This window comes from Saccopteryx bilineata, chromosome 8 (genome assembly GCF_036850765.1).
Source record: "Saccopteryx bilineata isolate mSacBil1 chromosome 8, mSacBil1_pri_phased_curated, whole genome shotgun sequence".
Taxonomy (NCBI): domain Eukaryota; kingdom Metazoa; phylum Chordata; class Mammalia; order Chiroptera; family Emballonuridae; genus Saccopteryx; species Saccopteryx bilineata.
The window spans coordinates 58,959,876-58,978,637 of NC_089497.1; positions in this window are offsets into that span (position 1 = coordinate 58,959,876).

Below are 18,762 nucleotides of genomic sequence, written 5' to 3' on the forward strand. Positions count from 1 at the left end.
TTCAGCTGCAAACGAGTGAAACAGGCAGTACAGACAGTAAAGGGGGTGAGAGCTCAATGGGTGTAAGCAGTCAGGGTAAGCTTCCTGGAAGAGGAGGTATTCATCTGGACCATAAAGAATGGGTTGTGTTTGCCCGGTCTTTTCCAGGAATGACTTAAGCATGAAGGTTGGAATTCTTAGGATTAAGAGGACATGACTCGGTTTCACTAGAGAAGGACTTTGTGATGACAGGGAAAAGGAGAGAGGTGAGGGGGTGGGGCTGGTCTGTTCACAGTGGCTGTTCATTAATTCCGTTAAAGTTATGCTTGCCCTATTAGGTTCTGTAAACACAGGGCTGGTTAACCTGTCCTAACCTACTTGTCCTTGTGTGTATCTGGGCCATAAGAACACGATTGGAACTGTTGTTGAGGTGACTGTCGGAGGTAAGAAGGGTCTGTCCTACCACGGTACCTTTTGTCTTTCCTCCACAATGGGACCCTGAAGATATAAACCTTGAGGGGAACAAAGACAATATGGAGATGCTTAGATCCCAGATGCACAGGTGTTCTATGAAGCCAGTGGACTTGACCTCTGATGAGTAATACCTTTTCAAGCCACTTCAACAGCTCAGAGCCCACAGTCAAGTGACAGAAACTGAGCGGGGATCAACCAGCAGTGACACCAATGGCAGGAACTTAAGCTTCTGCTGAGGCTGCACAAGAAAGTAAGGAACCAGGAGCTGTCACTGATCTTGGCTGGTCTGTGCTATGGCTCAGAATGGAGCTAAGACTGGGTCCTGTGAACAAACCTGACATGCCCAGAGTTTGTTCTGAAAATTTGAAGTTCACAGAGCCCTCTTGTGAAATATAATTCTTCATCTAAACTTACACTAGACTCTCTTTTTCCTTTCTCTTTCCCTAACCATACTCTATGTGCTAGGTGCTGGGAATGAATTCATCTAACAAATATCTAATGTGTTTGGGTCTCAGCAGAGCCCCATTCTTTAAGACCTGACTAAGCTTAGATGAGAGGAATGGGCCCGCATGCTGGCGGTCTGGGACACAATCACAGGTACTGATGGGACCTGGCTCCTGTCTTCCTGTCACCCACTTGAGTTTTCTGCTGGAGGTTAGAGATAGGACTGCTTGGTGAAGCAAGCGTTTGTGAGGGCTAGCAAAATAAATTGCTGTAGGCACCAGGACTTGCTCCAACCTGACAAGGTGTGTGCAAGGGCAGGGTTTGCCGGTGAGGGGGACTGTCCGCCTCAGGGGGTGACTGAAAGCACACAGAAGGTAAGGGGCATGGCGGGAGGCCTTAAATCCAAACACAGCAATCCCATATTGGGGTCATTTTGATACTGTGATTGTGGTGAGGGGAAGAATGGAGGGATTGGGACTAAGGTGAGAGTAACACTAGAATGAACAAATCCCGAGTGAACTGAGGTATCTCACTGTAGAGCAGAGATAGGTCCAAATCCCAGCGTAGCCGCAGAAGTCTGCCACCAGGGAATGTGGCAGAAATGCCAAGAAACACAGCTCTACTCCTAGCTGGCCTCTGGCAGCTGTGTGACTCAGCTGCTGCTGCCCAGCTTCTCCTATGCGCCAGTGCAGGTCCTGGCAGCTCGAAGGCCGCACCTCAGGAAAGCAGTTTGGTTCTGCAGATCTCTGCAGAGATCCTCATTCCCTGGGTGACCTCCGAGCTAGGAATGCATTTAAAGCTGCCCTACTTATCCCCGTTATCCAACTGCTTTGGTCCCTGGTTGCCTTGTAGCGATGTTTGCTAAAGTCAATTTTGATTTGTGATCTTAAACCATTGAAGCTCTACTTGGAGGGAAGATGAAGATTTCAGTTGGTGGAGTGAGAGTGTGTGGGTGTGGGGGGGGCACAGGGGGAGAATTCTAGAAGATGAAACCTTTCAGAGGGCTGGAAGCAGAGAAGGGTGGAATCTAGTCAAGGAAGAAGGAATCTGCTGCGGCCAGGATGGGCGATGCGGCATGGGCTGTGGGGGATGGGTCGGGGCCAGAAAGGAGCCAGACTGAGAGCCAGAGGGCTGGTACTTAGCTCTGTGGCTAACTGGGAGCTATGGAAGACCCCAGAGTTGGAAGGTGCCTGGCAGGCCTCAGGCAGGTCACAGTGGATGGCTGTTTTCCATTCCCGTGGCTACAACTTTTCAGGATGCAGAAATGTACAGACATGGATTTAAGTGATCTAAGCTCCGCAGTGTGAACATGCAGAACATGTCTGATCTGAGTGGTAAAAGCAGGACGGGACGATTCATCTTTAGAAAGGCAGAGACATGGGGAGAGGATGACATCTCTGAAGTTTGCCTTTAGCACCTACCCCTCTCTTAAGTGAGGCTGGCCTCTGCTTCCTGAAGCACCAGGAATTGATTGGTTCTTAATGAAAATGGCCGTTCACCTAGGAACATCAAATGATCTTACTATGTGTGGAACATCTCACTTTAACCTCCTTTCAATTTTGCTGTGAAGTTAAAATTGCTTTTAAAAAATAAAGTTTTTAAAAAATGATCCTGCTGACTTTCAGTAGCACAAACTACTTGAGTTCCAGATGTCCGACTCCCTGGATCCCTTCGTCCCAGCCTCTTCCTTCACAGACCAGTTCCTATTGTCACGGCCCAAGCTTGTGTCAGAGCTGAGTCCTATGTCTCTTATTCAAGGGTGAACTATCAAACTGGGGATTCTGTAAGCAGTTTGGCCTCATTATTCAATGCAAATCTGCTCGTTAAGTCAAGTTCTGTAAGTCTGGAGACTTTGTGAAGAGGTGCCACCCAGAATGCTTTTCTCCCAGTAGGAGTCTCTGCCTACGCTGCAGCTTTATTCCTATGTGTTAGGCCAGGAGGATAACGGGAGTTACCTGTTCTGAAGACTCACTGAGCAGTGCAAGGGGTTACATACATTGGGGAAAGGATGGGGAACAGATGTGCAATCCTCTTCTGCCCACTCATCTAGAGATGAGATAGTGTAATACAGTGTTAGTAGTGCCATCTATTATCTGCATGGCTTAGACCGCATTACCTAACCTTTGTGAACTCCTGAGGAAGACTGAGTATAATACCTATCTAGAAAGCTTGTAGTGAAAACGAAGTGAATTAACATCTATGAAATGCATAACACAATACCTGACTCAAAGTAGATACTGAAGCAGGATGTTTCCTTCCTCCCTCTGCTTGCTGGCCACATATGCCTTGAAAGGCAGTTAGTAACTGAAGAATCAGGTTGGAAAGAACTTCAGTGTTTCGAATCCCTTTGACAATAACCCAAATAACCCATACCCTCCTTAAAGTTCTGAAAAAAACATTTCACCCATTTCATTTCCCAAAGAAACCTGTATCATGAGGGGAGAGCTTAGATCACTAAGATTTTCTAGAAATCCTCCTAAGGTCCCCCCAAAAACCAATCCTTTTATTTCCTGCCAGTACTTCAGTATGATGAATAGATTTATGAATGTCATCTGACGCCACACTCACATCATGTCTGTTACAATGGGGTATGTGCTCCTGGAGTAAGGAGAGGCACTGGGCCAAGGAGTATGTCTGGGCTTCAGCTCCCCTGTCTGATTCAGTGTGATCCTTGACAAGTCATTTCCCTTTCTGGGTCACATTTTCCTCATCTGTAAAATATAATGTACACCAGCTTTCTTTCCTTTCAATCTTTTTATGAAAATGCCAGTGAATTTTTGTTTCCCACAAAAGATTGACATCTTTATAAACTCTCAAGAACCAAATCTTTGCTATCACAGGAAAGAACCACAGCATTTGACAATTAAAATTTATTTATTTATTTATTTATTTATTTATTTATTTATTTTGTACAGAGAGAGTGAGTCAGAGAGAGGGATAGACAGGGACAGGCAGACAGGAACAGAGATAGATGAGAAGCACAGACAGGAACAGAGAGAGATGAGAAGCATCGATCATTAGTTTTTCATTGCGCGTTGCGACACCTTAGTTGTTCATTGATTGCTTTCTCATATGTGCCTTGACCGTGGGCCTCCAGCAGACCAAGTAACCCCTTGCTGGAGCCAGTGACCTTGGGTTCAAGCTGGTGGGCTCTTGCTCAAACCAGATGAACTCAAGCTGGTGACCTCAGGGTCTTGAACCTGGGTCCTCAGCATCCCAGTCTGACGCTCTATCCACTGCGCCACTGCCTGGTCAGGCTGACAATTAAAAATTTTGCAGGTTCCTTCCAGTACTGGAAACCAAAATCTATGCCTTGTTTCTAAACTTGGGGATTCCGGTTACTTCATTCACTTTCTTAATATTGAAAGGCTGTATTATTGGCAGTTTGTTTTAGCCAAGCTTCATTCTTGCTAAACCATCTCTCTTATTAAAAATTGTATTAATTTTGAGAGAGATAAAACATTCATTTGTTGTTCCACTAGTGCATTCGTTGGTTGATTTTTCTATGTGCCCTGACCAGGAATCAAACCTGCAATCTTGGCATATCAAACAGTGCTCCAATCAATTGAGCAATCCAGCAAGGGTCAAACCATCACTTATATTGAAGGACATACGAAAAGTATTTTCCACAGTGCAAGAAAAAGAATCTATCAATTATTAAGGGGAAAAAAATAGATGTTTTAGCAGTGTCTCAAGGCTAATTTCACACTTCCAAGATTCTCTCCAATTCATTTTCTTAAGTCCCTCTTGATCATTCTCCTCCATATTTTCCAACTATGCAGATATTGCTCTACTCGACTTTAAATTGCAGCCCCACCCCTCCCTACGTTCAGGTCTGGGTTTTGGCAGAGGAGAGATCTGCCTTGAAGGAACCCAAGGTTTAGTGTAATGTTGACGAAGATCTCTTCAAGTTTACATGTCTATCCAGTTGTATTCCATGGGACATCATCAGATGAGAGGGACATTCATAGAACAGAAGTTCCAGAAATGGTGCTAAATCAAATGATTTAGAGAACATCTGATTTGCTTTTTCTTTACTAACTCTGAAAGTCAAACAAGGCACCACGCATCCGAGACGCGTGTTTTGGGCCCCGACACATCATTCAACAGCGCGTTAACTTGACCTCAAATAAACTTCAAGTGAATCGTCACTTGAAGAACTCGGCATACCCTTCCATTTCCGTTGGAAATCTTCCATCAGCCTTCCTTGGCGGCGGGCGGCTCAGCTCTCTCTTCCAGGCCCTCCGGGTCTGCTGCTGGGGGTGCAGCGGGGGCGCTGGCCCCTCTTCAGCCTCCGGTGGGCTCACCCTCCACCGTAGGGCGGCGCAGTCAGTGGTCTTCTCACGCTGCGAGGGGGCGAGTGGCCCCCATCGTTGGCACCTTCAGAATTGAATCCTGGTACCCACTGCCTACCTTTCTCAGAGAAGTTGCCAAACCCCAGCACCCGGCGATCTAGTCTTACTTCTCCCCGAGGACTTCCTGGAAGGAGAAAATACGCAGCCCAGCGCGTGCGCACTCCTCCGCCGCCACTGCTGCAGCGGTAGCGCACAAGTCCCGGGAATCCCGGAGTCCCGCAGGGCTGCCGCCTCCTGCGCCCTAAGCGCGGGTTCCTGCCTCGCTGCCCACGCACGGCCTCGGGAGAATTGTCGAGAGCTGCTTGTAATGTACATTGCACACTCCTGGTTTTTTAAGGAGAGAATTTCAACGTTATTTCACTGTTCACCGGTCCACGGCCTGGGGGTTGGGGACTACTGCTCTAACCAACTGAGCTAATCCAGCCAGGACTACATTTTTTTTTTTTTTTTTTTTTTTTTTTTTTTTTTTTTTTAAAGAATCAGATTGTAGGCCCTGGCCGGTTGGCTCAGTGGTAGAGCGTCGGCCTGGCGTGCGGGGGACCCGGGTTCGATTCCCGGCCAGGGCACATAGGAGAGGTGCCCATTTGCTTCTCCACCCCCCCCCCCCCCCATTCCTCTCTGTCTCTCTCTTCTCCTCCCGCAGCCAAGGCTCCATTGGAGCAAAGATGGCCTGGGCGCTGGGGATGGCTCCTTGGCCTCTGCCCCAGGCGCTAGAGTGGCTCTGGTCGTGGCAGAGCGACGCCCCGGAGGGGCAGAGCATCGCTCCCTGGTGGGCAGAGCGTCGCCCCTGGTGGGCGTGCCGGGTGAATCCCGGTCGGGCGCATGCGGGAGTCTGTCTGACTGTCTCTCCTCGTTTCCAGCTTCAGAAAAATACAAAAAAAAAAAAAAAAAAAGAATCAGATTGTAGCAAAAGATTTATGAAGAAAAACAACAGTGCCTTGCTCCTCCCCTCTGCCCCCAACAATCCTGCTTCTCAGGCAACCACTTTTTAATTCTTTTTTTGAGGTGAACAGTTTTAACAATTTTGTTCTAGTAGTTTTCTCTTTTTTAATTGAATTTTTTGGGGTGACAGTTAAAATTATATAGATTTTAGCCTGACTTGTGGTGGCGCAGTGGATAAAGCGTTGACCTGGAAATGCTGAGGTTGCCGGTTCAAAACCCTGGGCTTGCCTGGTCAAGGCACATATGGGAGTTGAAGCTTCCTGCTCCCACCCCCCCCTTCTCTCTCTCTCTCTCTCCCCTCTAAAATGAATAAATAAATAAATAAAAATAAATAAATTATATAGATTTTAGGTGTACAATTCTATAACACATCATCTGTGTATTGTATTGTGTATTCACCCCAAGTCAACTCCCCTTCCATCACCATTTAACCCCTTTTATCCTCTTCTACTCCCACCCCTTTACCTCTGGTAATCAGAATGCCTGTCTGTATCTATGAGGTTTTTTTGTTTTGTTTTGTTTGCTTAATCCCGTCACCTTTTCCCCCAGACCCCATTTAGATTTTAATTCAAACATGCTTTCCAGGTATATAGTTCTAAAATAATCGTTTAAAAAAAAATCCTAGTCGGATTATCTCTAGCTCCCCTTAAGTGCAGACTGAGACTGGTGAGACACAACAGCTAGGACAGGGCCACTGGTGTATTGGGACCTGTATTGAAAACTGTGTGTTAAGAATGAACTTCAGCCAACCAGGTGGTGGCACAGGGGACAGCGTCGGACTAGGATGTGGAGGACCCAGGTTCCTAACCTTCAGGTCACCAGCTTGAGCGCGGGCTCGCCCACTTGAGTGTAGGGTCATTGGCTTGAGTGTGGGATCATAGACCTGACCCCGTGGTCACTGGCTTGAGCCCAAGGTTGCTGGCTTGCGCAAGGGGTCATTCTCTCTGCTTTGGCTCCCAGGTCAAGGTACATATGAGAAAGCAATCAATGAACAATTAAGATGCCGCAACCAAGAATTGATGCTTCTCATCTCTCTCTCTTCCTATCTTCCCTCTTGCTGACTCCTGTCTCTGTCAAAAAAAAAAAAAAAAAAAAAAAAAAAAAAGAATGAATTTCACACCCTGCAGGCTGCTGTGGAATCACTCATTTGTGTCAGGGCTCCATTGGGCAAGCTGTTATTCCTGATCTAGAACCCAGCTTCTGAGTCTTTCCAGTTCACGGCCTTCAGGGCAATTTGGCAAGTTCTACTTCTTTGCTCTGGACTTTGCCCTTCATCCTGTTATCTCTCCTACTGCAGGTGTCTTAGCGCCTGGAGCATCTACAGTACAAGTCTGAGGGATTTTCCTAAACCCAAAACTGGAGCAAGGTCTCTTGCCACAGTCTTGCCCAGGGGCCTGCCTAACCTCATATGAGAATTGAGAAGAACCACTCCATAGGCCCTTCCTTCTGACTAGCAGTTTCACTTTGTGGAATATGTATATCCTAAAGCTCTGATATGTGTGATACCTGTTCAAATATATGCTCTTAGGCTCCACCTCTGGTAATTTCCTAGATCAGGGCAGGGCTTGGGAACCTTTAAAAAGCTCCCCAATTGATTCTATTATAGACGATTCAAGACCACTCTTTGGGAAACCTAAGGAAATTAGATTTTAAACATCGATTTGTATAGATGTTCTCTCTCTGTGTTTATGTAAAACTATTAGAATAGCAAGGAAAAAAAGTGATAAAGCCCCAAAACCTCACTGTTGGGAAAAATTAAACATTATACAGATGCTCTTCCATTTATGATAGAGTTACATCTTGATAAGCCCATTGTAAGTTCAAAATATCGTAAGCTGAAAATGCATTTCATACACCTAACCTACTGAACAATATAGCTTAGCTTAGCCTACCTTAAATATGCTCAGAACTCTTATGTTAGTTGGGAAAAATTATCTAACACAAAGTCTATTTTATAATAAATTGTCAAATATCTCCTGTTCTTTATCATGCCCGTAGCTTTCACAGCATGGTAAAGTCAAACCACCATGAGTTGAACCATCATGGAAGTCATGGACCATCTCTGTACTTTAAAGAAGATTGATATGGATTCTTTAAGAAGAAATTAAAGAAGAAATTATATGGATTCTTGTAGTAGTAGTATTTTGAAAGTGGAAGCAGTTAAATATATCCTCCCATTTAAAATTTTCTCCCCTTAAGTTCTCTTACCTTCAAAGTTTGAAGCAAAGCCTGACCAGTGGTGGCGCAGTGGATAGAGTGTCGACCTGGAATGCTGAGTTTGCCAGTTTGAAAGCCCAGGCTTGCCTGGTCAAGGCACATATGAGAAGCAACTATGAGTTGATGGTTCCTGCTGCTCCACCCCACCTTGTTCTCTCCCTCTCTCTTCCTCTCTCCCCTCTCTCTAAAATCAATAAATAAAACCAAAAAGAAAAAAGAAAAAGAAAGTTTGAAGCCTAAATACCTTTTATTCCAAGAGAAACCCCCTGGCTCCAGCAGCTGCAGTAGTTCCAGCTCATTTTCAATCATGTCCCACAAGACCAGAGACAGGTAATGGGAGACCAGATAGAAGCTACTTCCACTCCAGGGAAAACAGGCAGGAGAGAGCCCCTAGGGGAATATGAAAGCCATGTAACTATTTAAAAGCAAGACAGAAAAAAATAAAAATAAAAGCAGGAGAGGAAAATTAAAAGGACAGATTTTCTTTAGAGTTTTTAGTATGAATAAGAAAGGCATATGAAAAAGAAAACACATAAGTAACTTTGTCATGGATATGTTTATGAATTTTATACTTTCTAATGCAGTTTGGTACTTATAAACTTTTTCAATTAGTATATATTTATTATATAATTAGAAAAAACAAATAAATAAATTTATAAATATATATATATATGCTCCCTCAAAATTCACATTAACTTTAGGAAATTCTTAAGTAACTGTAGTGTGTAATGGTACATATATTTTTATCTTGCTCTCTGTGTTTATGTAAAAATATATTTCCTTTGTATTTTTCAGTTTTCTATAATGAGCATGTATTTCTGTTAAAATTAGATAGAAACAAACAGAAAAAGTGATCCACCATAATAATAATAAACTGGCAAGGACCCCAATAGTTGCTAGAAAAGTTGGGTGAAAGATGATTGGGAATTGGATATTCATACAGTTTCAAAATATCACCCTACATATTTCTTTATTAATTACATATGGAAACTGCTTTCTCTACCATGATGAAATCTGGCACATACCACTTTAACTGAATCATAAAATTTACATCACCAATATGGAATAAATCAACAGTGAGCACCTCCAAATATATACTGAGCAGCAAACAACATTGTCTATGAAATAGTCTTGCCAAAATATTTTAGTTGGGATCTATTTTTTGAAGAAGCTATCAGACAAATCCAAATTGTGGGACCTTATACAAAACAACCTCCTTTGATTCTTAAAATGTCAATGTCATGAAAGAAAAATAAAATGAGGAAACTGTTTTAGTTTAAAGGAGTCTAAAGGAAGGAATGGGAAGCTATATGGGATTATTGGAAGAACTGAGGAAATTTGAGTATGTACAACATATTAGTTAACATTGTTCTGTTTCTTTTTGTTTGATGCCTTTCACCGTTCCTCCTCCTCCAGCCCCTTTCATAACCACAATTTGCTCTCTGTATCTGAGTTTGTTTTTGTTTTGCTTTTTTTCACTTGTTTTGTGCTTTTTTATACAGAAGACTCTTAACAGACATAAAAATATAACATTTAGGCCTGACCTGTGGTGGTGCAGTGGATAAAGCATCAACCTGGAACACTGAGGTTGCTGGTTCAAAACCCTGGGCTTACCTGGTCAAGGCACATATGGGAGTTGATGCTTCCTGCTCCTCTCTCTCTCTCTCTCTCTCTCACACCTCTCTATAGTGATTAAATAAAATCTTAAAAATATATATATATATAACATTTAGCTGGTCATTTTTTCTATTTTTGTTTAGAGTTGTAAAATTTTTTTGAAACATAACTTTAACACATTTAATTTAATCTAACTTAAATTTTAGCTAACAAAAAAGATCTAACAATTATCCTCCACTACCTGATGTAAATCTGAATAGTCAAAAAAACTCAGTAGTTAACTAAATGTTATTAAGGAACATTTGCTTTTATAATACAATGAATTGCATAACAGTGACATTTGTTGACTATTAATGTCACAAAGTTCAACATTTTAAAAAACTCATTTAGCTCTAACAAAACTCTAAGATCAGCATTCTTATTCTGACTTTATCAAAGAGGAATATGAGGCACAGAGAAGACAAGAAACTTAGCTGAACGTCACACAGCTATCAAGAGGTGAAGCTTGTATTCAAATCCAAGCTCATACTCTTTTTTTTTTTAATAATTTTATTTTTGATGGGGTGACATCAATAAATCAGGATACATATATTCAAAGATAACAACTCCAGGTTATCTTGTCGTTCAATTATGATGCATACCCATCACCCAAAGTCAGATTGTCCTCTGTCACCTTCTATCGAGTTTTCTTTGTGCCCCTCCCCCTCCCCCTTTCCCTCTCCCTCTCTCCCCTCCCCCCGGAACCACCACACCCTTATCAATGTCTCTTAGTTTCACTTTTATGTCCCACCTACGTATGGAATAATGCAGTTCCTGGTTTTTTCTGATTTACTTATTTCACTTCGTATAATGTTATCAAGATCCCACCATTTTGCTGTAAATGATCCGATGTCATCATTTCTTATGGCTGAGTAGTATTCCATAGTGTATATGTGCCACATCTTCTTTATCCAGTCATCTATTGACGGGCTTTTTGGTTGTTTCCATGTCCTGGCCACTGTGAACAATGCTGCAATGAACATGGGGCTGCATGTGCATTTACGTATCAATGTTTCTGAGTTTTTGGGGTATATACCCAGTAGAGGAATTTCTGGGTCATAAGGTAGTTCTATTATCAGTTTTTTGAGGAACCACCATACTTTCTTCCATAATGGTTGTACTACTTTACATTCCCACCAACAGTGTATGAGGGTTCCTTTTTTTCTCCACAGCCTTTCCAACATTTACTATTACCTGTCTTGTTAATAATAAAAGCTCATACTCTTAACCACCATATCTATATAAAAAATAACGTATTTCAATTATCTAAATGTCAGTCTCCTTACCTAAACTGACAATTGTAAACATAGTTGGAGAAAATGGGAAATAAAGCTCACTTAAATGGCAAATAATAAAAAATTTGTTTTTAATTTTTTTTTTTTTTACAGGGACAGAGAGAGAGTCAGATAGAGGGATAGATATAGACAGACAGACAGGAACGGAGAGAGATGAGAAGCATCAATCATCAGTTTTTCGTTGCAATATCGTAGTTGTTCATCAATTGCTTTCTCATATGTGCCATGACTGCGGGCCTTCAGCAGACTGAGTAAGCCCCTGCTCGAGCCAGTGACCTTAGGTCCATGCTAGTGAGCTTTTTGCTCAAGCCAGATGAGCCCGCGCTCAAGCTGGCAACCCCGGGGTCTCTAACCTGGGTCCTTCCGCATCCCAGTCGATGCTCTATCCACTGCGCCACCGCTTGGTCAGGCCAAAAATTTGTTTTTAGACTGAGAGCATTACATGTTACTTGAGAAGCTGAATATTCCTTTAGTAATAAATTGCTTTGTCTAATATTCTTTTTTTACTTTCCTTTAGGAGCTCTTTGTTTTATGCTTTTCCTAAGCACTCACACATACATAATTACTTCACTAAAAAGCAACAAATTTAAAAATCAGAAAAATCCAGCTAAAAAAAACCTATGAGAAAATAATCATCTTAAAACTATGAACGTGTTCATCTCAAATACTAAAAAGAGACAAAAATTTCAAGCCACCTAAATATCCATCAGTACATTCCTCAAGTAGAATTTTATGGAACCATGAAAAATGTCCCAAAAGACTACTGAGACTGTGATAAAAGACAAACTTGTTCACAATCTTTTAGGTGAAAAAACAATCAACATCAAACAAGATGATCACATTTTGCAAAACATGTATGTGCATTTGTATGCACAGGATAAAAAACAAAGAACATGAATAACTATGTATTTGCCTAATTTTCTACAACCAAACTTATTTCCTAATATAAAAACTAATTTTTTGCCTGACCTGTGGTGGCGCAGTGGATAAAGCATTGACCTGGAAATGCTGAGGTCACCGGTTCGAAACCCTGGGCTTGCCTGGTCAAGGCACATATGGGAGTTGAAGCTTCCAGCTCCTTCCCCCCTTCTGTCTCTCCTCTCCTCTCTGTCTCTTCCTCTCCTCTCTAAAATGAATAAATAGAAATTAAAAAAAAAAAACAAAAAAAAAACAAACTAATTTTTAAAAGGTACAAAAGACAATAAGCAAACAATTATTTATTGCATGCAACTATTAAAGTTTTCAAAAAATATATATTTTCTAAGCTCAGGTTTTTTCTCATCATCTTAAAAACATGAGCATGTAACAAAATTTTAGAAAGCAACAAATTGAGTGAGCAGATATATTTTCCATAAAAGAACCCCAACATATCATGTAAAAATTATAATCCTAGCAATAATACTATGTCATTGCTCCACTAACTCTATATTACTTTGAGCACTTAATTTACAACTGGGTTTTTGGTTGATTTTCTAATTTATGTATTGCTCTCACTCTCAATTTTTTTTAAATTATTTTTTAAAATTTATTCATTTTAGAGAAGAGAGACAGAGAGAGAGAGAGAGAGAGAGAGAGAGAGAGAGAGAGGGGAGAGGAGCAGGAAGCACCAACTCCCACATGTGCCTTGGTGGGGCAAGCCCAGGGTTTTGAACCAGCGACCTCAGCGTTCCAGGTCAATGCTTGATCCACTGCGCCACCTGACAGGTCAGACCACTCTCAACTTTTAAAATACAACTAGTAAAATCATTTGAACTCAGAACAAATACTAATGTCATACAAAGCAATAACACTAAGACAACCAGTGAACAACATGACCCATGCTATTTTCTTTTCTGAACAAACAACTAATTTTTTTGAAATCTCTTCCCTTTTAAATTTTGTGGAACTAAAGATAAACTATGAACAGTCTACCAGCAATGGTAAAAATAATGTGTTATTCTAGTATGTCCATTGAGGCAAAGGTCCTAAATAAAAGTTTACATCTACATGCAAAGCCTACCTTCCATTGGCTAAATTAAGAAATCACTTGTAATTCAGTCTCCTTCCATCCTCACCTTGAATATTTTGTCAAAGTAGCTAACAATAATTTGAGCTATTTCAATTTGAATTTCTAATCAACTAAAATGCTCCTGGTGGAAGACACAGGGCTCTAGGGCCCAAATAATCCAGTTAGGGGATCCCTACTCTGAGATGGTCTAAAGCTTGTAGGAAAAAGCAGATTTAAGTTTAAGCAAGACCTTTACTGGGTGCAGGCATTGGCCAATCTGGAGGCTGGGAGCCATTGTTTTTCTTTCTTTCCTTCCTTCCTTCCTTCCTTCCTTCCTTCCTTCCTTCCTTCCTTCCTTCCTTCCTTCCTTCCTTCCTTCTTTTCCTCCCTCCCTCCCTCTCTCCCTCCCTCCTTCCTTCTTTTCTTTCTTCCTTTTCATTTCTTCTTCTTTAATTGATTTCAGAGAAAGAGAAAAGGGAAGAGAGAGAAAGAAACACTGATTTGTTGTTCCAGTTATTTCTGCATTCATTGGTTGATTCTTGTATGTGCCCTGACCTGACCAATTATCAAATCTGCAACCTTGGCATATGGGACAATGCTCTAACTCAGGGGTTGGAAATCTTTTTGGCTGAGAGAGCCATGAACGCCACATATGTTAAAATGTAATTCTGTGAGAGCCATACAATGATCCATGTACATTACACATTATCCAATAAAAATTTGGAGTTGTCCCAGAGAACAGCTGTGATTGGCTCCAGCCACCCGCAACCATAAACATGAGTGGTTGGAAATGAATGGATTGTAATACATGAAAATGTTTTATATTTTTAACATTATTATTATTATTTTTAAAGATTTGTCTGCAAGCCAGATGCAGTCATCAAAATAATCACATCTGGCTCTCAAGCCATAGGTTCCTGACCCCTGCTCTAACTAACTGAGCTACTGGGCCAGGGCCATTGTTTCAATTCTTGAGAGTGATAATAGTATTATGGTTGGATAGGAGAATGACCTATTCCTAGGAATAAAGTCGAACTATTGAAGAGAGAAGCATCATGATTTGGCAACTTACTTTTAAATGTTCAACAGTGGAAAAAGGTATGTATTTGTGGGGGAGGAACAAACTTTCTCTTACCTTCAAGGTTCTTTCTGGCTGGTCTAATAATCAAATAGGCACAAGACAGATTAGCAAGAGAAAATAACCAAATTTAATACATCCATATGTATGGGAACCCTACGTACATGAGAGAGCTGGAGACCCCACGTGCAGGAGAGGTTCCGAGATAGGAAGAGAACATGGGAACATAAGACATTCTGCGTTACAGATGCAGGAAAGTGCCTTGGGGGCTTCAGAGTGGTCATTGCAGGATAAGAAGAACAGACACTTAGTAAACAGAGGTTTGAACTGCCCTACAGATAGGTCAAAAGAAGTTATCTCTGACCCTGCTGGAGAGCAAGGCCAGTTGTTTAGAGCATTTTCCCCAATATGCTGAGGTTGCATGTTCGATCCCCTGTCAGGGCGCATAAAAAAAATCAATCAATGAATACATAAATAAGTGGGACAACAAATCAACATTTCTCTCTCTCTCTTTCTCTCTAAAATCAATAGATCTCTTAATATCTTATTGTGGGCAAGGCCTCTAATTTAAATTCTAGGTATTTTGGGGGGTCAGTAGATGTTTCTCTTGAGCCTATGACTAACATTGCCTTTAGCTCAAAACAATCTGTATACCACAGAGCTACATCTTGGGGTGACTTGTTCTGGACCCCCACATATTTTTCAGGTATATATGTGTATGGAGAGAAAGAGATAAAACAAATGTGACAAAATGGGGACAAGTGGTAAATCCAGGTGAATAGTATAGGCATGTCCCATTGTATTATTCTTTCAACTTTTCTGCTGGTTTAAAGTTTTTCAGAGAAGAACGAGGCAAAGAGGCATACAAGAACAAGGACTCTCACAGTCAGCTCCCCCATGAGATGGCTCTCCATCACAATTATTAGCAAGGACCCTGAAATCCTCAGGCTTTGCAAAGGAAACAGCTGGTTACTAGGGACTGCCTTTTAAACAGCTTCCCAGAGCAGCCAGATTCCGCTAATTGTGACCACAAAGGGTGGATAGATTCCAGTTTGTCTAGTACGGAGAAAAAAATAGGCCCTATATCTTAGAGACAACCCTGATAAGGTACCTCCATGAATATGAGTAACGGTCAGGCCCAGGGGATGAACCCGGGCTAAGAAAGCTGGACAATGGAAAGCCTGAGCACTGTGACAAGGAAATTCTTCCCCTGAATTGCTCTTCCTATTGAGATAAGATAGCACACAATAAAACGCCAGGTTCCGACGTGCTGCCACCAATCCCAGTGGGAGCAGCCGGTGCTCAGGCCTGAGCACGCGCATGTCTGGCGCTGTCAGCATCTCAATGGTCTCCAGAGGGTATGCTGTGGCCTGCCCAAATGGGTCACAGTCATTGCCCTCAGACCCAGAAGGCCTGGGGACAAGTCCCGATCCCACCACACTCCGGCTGTGAGATTGGTCCCGTTGTTCTTGTTCACACAAAGAAAATGTACGCCTCTCCCACTTGCTCTAATGATGGGCTGCCAGAACTGAAAACAAGCCAAGGAAGGGCCTTTCCACTCCCTAAAGGCCATTGAGAAGTCAGTTACGATCTTTACTTCCTAGACACGAAACAGTTCATTTTGTAGCTTCCCCAGTTTTAGGTCAATTCCTCTGGATGTCTTTTAGGCCCCGAGTACATTTTTATTAGGAGATTGTATGAGTAAAACCCTTGGAACTTCTGAGGAGACAGGATTGAGATGACTTTGAGATGATGCTGTACTTCCCCCTGAGTAAGCAGAGAGTGACAGAGGATGCTACCCCTTTGATATACCTTAACTGGGGAACAGAGCCACACAGGCAAGCGGTGACTCATCCACTGCCCAGAGTGAGTCAGTGCCCTAGCTAAGTGAGCACTGGCAGGCCACGCTGGAGCGCAGCAAGGGAGGGGAAGCAAGCCTCCACTCCGGCCAGGACAGCGGCGTCTCAGGGGCGGTAGCGCGGAGCTGACAGAGTAGACAGGGAACAACACCTCTGATTGGTCTTCAGGAGGAGATGAGCTAGTGGGTATGTGCTCCAGAGACAGAGCTTAACTCAGTGCAAGGGAGAGCTTTCCTTTTGCCCTGTCCAAGCTGCAGTGGTTGCTGGGAGCTCTCTAATACTAGAGTTATTCTATCACCCTTTCTCTAAGATGTTTTGGGGAAGATGCCTCATTGACCAGGAAATGGGATCAGATGACATGCCCGCATTTCTTCCAACCTTAAGAATCTGAGCTATTTTTATCTAGCAATGAATTTGGATGAACTCATTCTCTACTTACTTACTAGTCATGTGACGTGGACATGTTTAGTAGCTGTGTGAGCCTTAGTTTTCTCAGCTGTAAAATGAGATTATTAACACCCACTCTATTTATTTCTTAGGATTGTTTTAACCATCAGCATAGGTGAGAAATGATTCTTGGTGAAATCATAAATGTTCTCACCTCTCTCTCAGCCCTCTGCCCACGGTTCCAGATGACCAGGTGAGTGCCTAGACTAGCCGGCCCATACATCAGAACAAAGGTCATGTGCTCAGAAGTTAGTGTTAAATCAGGTTCCACAAGGCCCTGGCTGGGTGGCTTGGTGGATAAAGTGCCATCCTGACTTGCTGAGGTTGTATGTTTGATCCCCCCAGTCAGGGCACATAAGAGAAGCAATCAATGAGTGCACAACTAAAATGGAAACAACTAAGTGGAACGATGAGTTGATGCCTCCCCCCACCCCAACACATCCCTTCCCCTTCTCTTTCTCTCTCTCCCTTCCTCTCTCAAATGAATGGGAAAAAATTTTTTTGAAATCAGATTTCTCAAGCCATCTCCATCCATGGGTACCACTTTGCCTTTTCTGTTTTCCTGGTCCCTTTCCTTTTACTCCTCCCTTCTTCCTTTCCCTGATGTTCATTCAGCCAGCACTGTCTGAGCCAGCCCCCTGCTGGGCCAGCAGGGGCCTAAATAACACCCAGGCCCGCAAGTGTGCCTTGCCTGCTGGGAGGGGACCACAAAGGGATGAGGAGCAGAACTCTCGGGGAGGTTTGTGCTGCGGGCTGGCAGGGGGCAGTGTTTTGGCTGGGGCGAAGCTGGAGGAGGGGAGGCCAGACAGAAGAACGAGCTGTCTGAAGAACAGATCGTGGTTTTCCAGGTAGAGGAGGTGAGGGGCTGGTGTGAACAAGCACATGGACGTGAGCCCTGGGCCCTGGGCCCTTTGCTGCCGGGTCCTCACCCAGGGCCCCTCTATTCAGCTCCCACATGCATTAGAATTTGAAAACTAGAATCAGTTTCTGGAAACACTGCTGCCTGCTCATGGGGAGCTGTGAAATAAAGGCAGCAATTTCCAGCCTTGGCTGGGTGCCAGAACCCCCTGTGGTTTGTTTTTGGTTTGTTTTAATTCCCATTTCCTGGTCTCACCCTTCATGTATTCTGATGCAGAGAGACTGAGCCCCGGTCCCTGAAATTGGTGTGATCTGCTCTGCACACTTGGAGCTAGAAGTCCTGCCACATTGTCTTTGTTATTTCAGTTCACCACTAAAGACTGCACGTGTTTTATTACAGGAAGTCCAGTGTCCTCTAGTAAAGATGCCCACTTAACTTCAGTTTTCTGAAAACCCTAAAGGCTTAGAAGTCCCCCAAAGCGAAGAAGCTGTGATGGAGTTAGGTGGGATTAGTCCAGCCTCCATTCTCAGAGAAAGAATGGACAATGAGCAGTCTGCTACTTATCTTCCCTGTGCCTCACTGTCCTCCTCGGTGGAACGAGAATAAAAACAGTTCTCACCTGATAAGACAGTGGCGACAACTGAAAGAGCACAGAACATAGCAGCAGAGAATAAGTGCTCAGAAGGTGATGGCTACCGTCTTGGAGGCAGCAAGGCCTGCTTTGTGGTGAGGGGTGTGGGCTCTGGAGCCAGACTGCCTCCATCACAGCTTGGCAGCTGTTCTACAACTTCCGAGCCTCCATTTCCTTCTCTGTACGATAGAGGTAATAATAACTCCCTCACCAAACTGTTATTAAATGCTATTGAATGAATCAATAAGAGCAAGGCACTTACATCAATGCTAGGCAAATAACATCGAAGAAATATTAGCAGTTATCATTACTTATGCTATGACCTCTTGCTGCCTCATGGTGCCTGTAAGGTCGGTGGATAGAGGGCTGGTCAAGTGGGAACTTAGGCTCCGGGAACTTTGGCTAGGACCGCCCACAGTCAAGCGCGCCAAAAAGAAACTTCCTAAGACTCCTTGGAAACAAAAGCGATTGACTGTCAGCCAGTAAGATTTCTCTACGTCATTTTAGCCTGACTTCCCTAGAGGGACTCTCTTTAAAAT